The sequence below is a fragment of the Panthera pardus genome, unplaced genomic scaffold, assembly GCF_024362965.1.
Source record: "Panthera pardus isolate Hobbes unplaced genomic scaffold, ASM2436296v1 HiC_scaffold_8, whole genome shotgun sequence".
Taxonomy (NCBI): Eukaryota; Metazoa; Chordata; class Mammalia; order Carnivora; family Felidae; genus Panthera; species Panthera pardus.
The window spans coordinates 142,198,988-142,206,101 of NW_026527013.1; the positions used below are offsets into that span (position 1 = coordinate 142,198,988).

The window sequence follows — 7,114 nt, forward strand, 5'->3', positions numbered from 1 at the left end:
TGAAACTTAAAATGTGCCTTACGTGTATATCCCCGCAGTTCAAGAAGGACATCATAAACCTTTCAAAAGAATATCTTTGTTAGGAAACTTGAATATAACAGAATATAAATAGAATGTCTTTTTGGTAGTTTTTTTTTGTTGTGCTTTGCTTTGCTTTGCTTTCTGTCCCGTTTCTTCTGTTCTCTTTTCTTCTCTTGCCCTCTCCTTGTTCATAATCCGTTAAGGTTCAATAAATATCTATCTTTCCTATTTTGGTAATATCTGTTTTTCTTTTTACTTAATATTATATCACCTTAACATTCTCTCTGTAGTGCTTTGAATATTGCATGTTGATTTTCTCTATATTTTTCTCTTGAAACTACCAAATTTCTTCTATTTGGTTTGTCTGTTCAGATCTACAAGAACTGTTAATTGAGTGTACATGTTTTTGACTCTCTTTCTCCAAAATTAAAAAGTATATCTCAATAGCTTCCTGGATTGCAGCTTCTTCTTTTAAAAAATATTGTTTTTAAATTTAATGTTTATTTATTTTGAGACAGAGAGAGATAGAGCACGAGCAGGGGAGAGGCAGAGAGAGAGGGAAACGCAGAATCTGAAGCAGGCTCCAGGCACTGAGCTGTCAGCACAGAGCCTGACACGGGGCTAGAACTCAGGAGGCTGTGAGATCATGACCTGAGCCTAAATTGGATGCTCAACCGACTGAGCCACCCAGGCATCCCTCTAGCTCCTTCTAGAAGAGCAATATCAGGATGAGCTCTAAGATACTGTCTCTTTCCCTCTTTCAACTGTAATCTGCTCTCTGCCATTGTAAAAGACAGGACCACCATAGAAAATAGGTATCAGGCTCAAATTACGATAACACAATAATAATTTACAAGGGATGATCTATAAACACTTTAGGCACAAAGTGTACCATGAAGGACAGTTCAGGACCCCAGGACTAATAACAGTGGACAGTTACACATTTAAACCTAAATGGATGAGGAGACAGAGTGACTAATAGAAATTAGAAAAATAGAGTGTACTGTTAATACCCCAAAGCCCAAATTAATGAAGGCAGAATCATATGGAGAGGACCAAGTTGAGAGAGGGCCAAACTATGACCTTCAGCAAAAGGATAGAGCCAACCTAAGGAGAGCAAAAGAGAAGAAATCAGGATTTTATACAATCTTATATCACTCAGTAATTATTCTCCTTCCCTCTGCTCTCTTTGTGGGGCTCACTATTGACTGAATTAGAACTGAAACCAGACAACACAGAAGCCCTTTCATATAGCCTACACAAGTCAGTCTCCCAAGACAGAGAGCAAAATGGAAAAAGGTGGGAAGTGGTTCTGAGGGACAAATGGAAGATGATTGCAACCATCTATGCCTTTTACCCTTCAGTAATCACCCTCTCCTTTGTGTAGCAAAACATTTGTGTCTCAGTTACAGATGAGTCACAAATTACCATCAAGATATAACATCATCTTTATTGTAATAAATAATACATTTATTATAATGTATTATAATTTAAAAAAACTGAGATAGAAAGCATTAGTCACAGCAGGTATTCTTACTTTCTTTTTTCAAAAAGCGTGTCTTCTGGTTAAAGGCACTATTATAAGAGATGCCATGGCTGTGTCTAAAGCATTCATAAGTGAAAGAAAAGTAGTACTGATAGAACCACTACAGAGAGCAAATCCATACCCGGAATATATGTATGTGTTCTGGTAACAGTAAAGCGCCATGTTTCTGTGAGAGAAGGCATAAAACCTAACAAATCTGCCATTGTCAAGCACTTGTTTTCCCCCAGAGAATGGTGATAGAGAAGGAGTCAGCATTTGCCTCTGCTACTGAAGGGTTGAGTACTCAAACAGATTCTTCTTTCACGTTAAATGACCAACTGTATTTACCACCAAAATTGTGCCAACTGGAAAATTTTCCCTTCGAAGTTTTAGTATAAGATCACTGCTACGTCGAGTGGTAATACGAAAGCCATCGACCTCGGTGTGGGCCAGAATATCAGGAAGGTTTACCCATAAACCGTGCCACTGCTTTTTTATGTGTTAACTGGCCATGAGATTAGTAAAGTAGTAACTCTGGGAGTCTATGTTCGAATTCTTTGAGGCTTTCTAGATGTTCCTACAGTATAGCTCTTTGCCTTAGATCTTCCAGTATTTTTGGATCCAAGTGGTAAGGTATCTTGACCACAATCTGGACCTGCTGCAGAAATTTGTGCTCTGGGTTTCAATCATAATTGTCCTCCATGGGGTTACTTAAAATATAGGCAGAGAAGGATAACCAGATGTAGAATTTTCTGTTTCTGAAACCTGAGAGGTCTCATGGAACACTGTGCCTCCTTCTTTTGATGGGTGATGTAAAGTGAAGCAAGGTTTCCCTTACTTTAATAGGCAACATCCCTAAATACTCTATACCATGGATCTCTAGACACTTCACCAATAGGGTAAGTCTTAAATTTTTGAGGGTTTATTTACCACACTCTTGGAAACATCTAACAGTAAAACATGTCGGATTCCTGCTACTTACTAAGTTACTGGATCCAACTAACATAAAGCAATGTAATGGATCAGCAAGTTGTTATGAGGGATGTCAAGAAGACTAAAAGTCCTCTACATAATATTATAAGACCAAGACAATAAAGATGTCCTATTGTCATTGCTACATAATGGAAACTGCTTCTGATTTTCTTTACTTATGGTAACGTAATCAATAGCATTTGGCTGGTTGGTCACTACATACCAGGTGCCAGGGCTCTGAGTATTTTCCCCATTAAAATATTGTATCCAGTATGGCAGCTGCAGTTGGCATTACTATCTCATTAAGTTTATGAAAACCTACTCTGAACTTCCCAAACACATTGGAGTTTACACAGGCCAGGCAGGTGATGTAAATGGATTCACCATCCCTGCATCTTTCAGATATTTTTATTTTGACTTACTATTTTGACAAGGGTTGGTGGTAGTTCCAGAGATTTTACTTGTCCCTGTCTGCCATAATGACTCTCACTTCACAAGCCAGGAAAACAATACAAGGAATCTGTCAGTTAAAACCTATTTCCTCTATTCATTTTGAAATAACCACAGGCTGGGTTCAAAATGACTGTCTCCTCTTGAAGCTGGTTATGACAGGAACTGTGGTACCCACAGCCATAGATGACCTCCAGTGCCCTTGTATAATTTCCTCCCCTTGAACGATGGTGGAATCTGTAACTTGAATCTCTAAGCAATTGAATATGGCAAAGATGATAGGATACCTCTGTCATGTTTTATGGTAAAGGAGAAGGGATTTTACAGGTGCAGTTAAGGTCCCTAATCATTTCTTGACTTCAAGTTATACTGTCTTAACTTAGTGAGTCCTTTATAAGAGGGCACAGGGCTTCCTTAAAGCTAGGACTCAAAGAAGAAAAGGTGTTCTCTCTCCCTCCCTCTCTCTTCTCTCTCTCTCTCTCTCTTTCTGCCCTTCTCCCTCTCTCCTCCCCTTTCCCTCCTTCCCTCCCTCCATCTTTGCCATGGATTCTATAGCCATTATGAAAGTATTCTGCCAACAACCTGAGGGATCTTGGAAGCTTGGAGCTTGTCAGTTAAGCCACCACCTTGATTCCAGTCTTGTGAAACCCTGAGCAGGAAATGAAGAACCCAGCTAATCCACATCCAGACTTTTAATCTATAGAAACTGAGATAATAGATATTGTTTTATTGTTTTAAGCTTCTGTTAGTGGTAAATCATTTCACAGCATGGAAAACTAACATAGGAACTCCTACTATGGTTGAATAGGATTTCTCACATTTTTGGCCAGATCTTGTCCAGGATTGTCCTATGCCATTGTAAGATGTTTAGAAACATCTCTGGCCTCTATTCATTAGATTATAGTAGCACCTGCCTTCCCAGTGTGATAGCAAAAATGTCTCTAGACATTGCCAAATGTCCACCAGAGGACAAAAGTCACCCAGTTTCCAAAACACTGGTATAGAAGCAACAAGAAGTGATAGGAATTGGTTCTTAACAGAATCAGGATGCTCCTGTGAAGTTGTGCAACAATCATCAAAAATGCAATTATTAGAAGAATTTTATAGGTAGATAATATAAAGTGTTGCCTCCACTAGCAAATAAGTCAGGGAAATGTAAAATTTCAAAGTTTTCCATCTTGTTCATATCTTTCCATAAGACTCTATTCCTTGGGATCATACAGCTTCGCCAACAATGCCTTTACTTCAGGCTTAGAAGACTTTTGGTCTTCCCATCCAATCAGATTTGATAGAGCATTTGAGAAAATTAAAAACAATGGTATCACAACTGCTATCTTTCTTGAATATTTTATATACAAATTTAATATCAAATTTCATTGAGTTCTGAAAAGATCATGCTAATCAGTTGGAATAAGTTTTACTTCCAAACTTTATCAAAATATCATAAATGTTTTACATTTTTAAGTAGTTTGACAAGCAGTACTATCTGGGGATGACCCCAGGAGTATAATGTTACCTGAACAATGGGCCAGCTGCAACCTGGGACCCACTTCTCAAAGAAGCAGATATACCCAAACTCTGCTTCTCTCCAAGGTCCAGTGTCTTCCTTCTCCTGGTTGGATGTGCTGTTCCTGAACCCAACTTCCCATGGGTCCCAAAGCACTCCAGGTAATGGGTAGATGTCTTTCCCAGGCAACAACTCTAAACATCTGGAATTACATTGAGACTGCTTGGAGCCCCAGTAATCTTATCATTCCCAAATGAAAAAGTTGTCTTCTAAGAAAGTAAAGGTCATAGGATACCCCTTTCTACTATGAAAAGTGAAATGCAGTGAAGTAATTGCATATCCAAAAGTTCCTTGATCTTGTATGCTTTTCAATGTGACTAATGAGAGGATTGGGAGAAATGTACCTTCTCTTCTTATTGAATACCTGCATTTAGCATTCCCTCTGGTAAAATCAGTTCCTTATTTCATACTGTGTGTCGTGAATTGGCCTGATATATAACAGGGGGTGACCACAAAAAGATCCACTTTGCACAACATTTAGGTAAATATCCAAAATAATTTCCAGTACTTTATAAACAGATAAAATAAATCCTTCTTTATTCAGATTGGAAATATGACTTAAGTTCAACAGGTTCTCTCTCTATATTGTCAGTAATAAAATGTTCAAGCAGCTCTTCCTGTAAGTGACCAGAGGTGATCTCTGAAAATGGTTTGCTATTCACCTGACCCAGAAAATCCTACAAAATCATACAAATCAAGAGGTTCACATCTTTGTGTTCACTTTAAGAACACACTTGAAACTTCCCAGGCCATCAAGGGTATATGCATATCCAAAAAGCTGCTAAGTATCCGAAGGATGTCACTTTGCAGAAGCAATGTGTACCATTCTGTCACTACAATGGTGGAATTGATAGGTGTGCCTAGGCTGAACAGTCGAGCTGGACACAGGGTCGGTGGCCAAAAGAGTGCTGAATTTTTACTGCACATGATTAAAAATGCAGAGAGTAATGATATACTTAAGGGTTTAGATGTAGATTCTCTGGTCACTGAGTACATCCAAGTGAACAAAGCCCCCAAAATGTGGCATAGAATTTATAGGGCTCATAGTCAGATAAACCCATACATGAGCTCTCCCTGCCACGCTGAGATGATCCTTACTGAAAAAGAGCAAATGATTCCTAAATTAGAAGAGGAGGTTGCACAGAAGAAAAAGCTATCCCCGAAGAAATTGGAGAAACAAAAACTTACAGCCTGAGAGTAAATTCTGTATAAAATAAATGCAAACAAAAGTAAAAACGGAAAAAAAATGTTCAAGCAAACCCTTATGATTTTTCACTGAATTGTAAACTCTCCAGTGAAAATATATATGGTATGTACAAATAAAGAGTGTAGTGTATTCTCCTACTCTGTACTACATATATGACGTATATATATTACATTATTTTTTTACATTATAAATACACTGCAATATGGAGATATTTTATATAGATATCTTAACAGACTAAGCTATGGAAACAGCTTTAACTTTGCTGGCATATTATTGACAAATCAGAAATATAATTGCCTTTCTACAGTTTCTGATCTTAGCAACTTAAACATAAATTGTTCTTTATTCAGTGATGGAAAATGAACTCTAATAAGTGAATTGTACAGGCATTACAGATTGGCAAAAGCAAGTATCGTTCTCGCTATGTCAACTCTATTCTGTGTCTTTGTATAAATAGCCAGAGGCAGGCTTGAATATTTTACTTTCATTTGAAATCGACCAGTGATTTCATGTTATTCATTCCCTGGTGCCAAGACCAGCAACACTGCTGCAACACGTTTGTCTGTCTGTTTGTTTGTTTGTTTGTATTTTAATTTATACTGTGGCAATGTTTCACAAGTTTGTGTATAATTATCTCCATTTCAAGCAGGAGGTACAGGGAATAAATTAAAAGAGAGAAATCAGAGCCACCCTACAAAACTATTTCATAATTCCCGTCTTAGCCTTGAAGCATAAGTTCTTGAAAATTCCAATATTAAGCTCACACTCTGTTATTTATGTCTTCAACTATAACAAGTATTTACCCCATATAATCCCAGAGGACCCTTTTCTTTTTTTTATTGCTTATACACAGCTGTTGTTTCATATGGCCCATGAACAGAGGAATGAATGAATATTGATAACAATACATTTATACTTGCAAAATTATTTTAGGTATCTGCTACTTTTTTTTGTCTTCTCCACCTCTTTTCTATTGGGACTGCCCTTCCTGAACAAGTACTAAAACACTTGACCTACACCAGTCAATTAGAGCACCCCATATTCCTGGACCAAGGTTTTGGTGCAGGAGTATGCATGTGGCTCAAGTATGTTGAATAAGGTATCTTTTGAGCAGATTGATATAAAAGATGGGAGATACAGTGTCTGTTTCCTTTTCAGATGGTGTGCTGTATGGACCATGTAAGCCTGAGTGGCTGAAGAATTATTTCCAGCAATGGAGAGAGTTCTCACTAGAGAATGAAGCCAAATAACTGAAAACAGAGGTGAAAGGGTAAGAAACACAGTGACACCATTTGATAGCAAAGAGAGCCAATAGATTTCATTTTTTATTTTGTTTTTGTCTTATTGTGGTTTTAAAAGTCATTTTGAGTTG

General features: G+C 37.7%; 1 pseudogene; it reads left to right on the plus strand.

Moving 5' to 3' along the window:
- The first annotated feature begins 5,168 nt into the window (after positions 1-5,168).
- LOC109268861 (60S ribosomal protein L17-like) lies at positions 5,169-5,730 on the plus strand (annotated as a pseudogene).
- Positions 5,731-7,114: the final 1,384 nt, after the last annotated feature.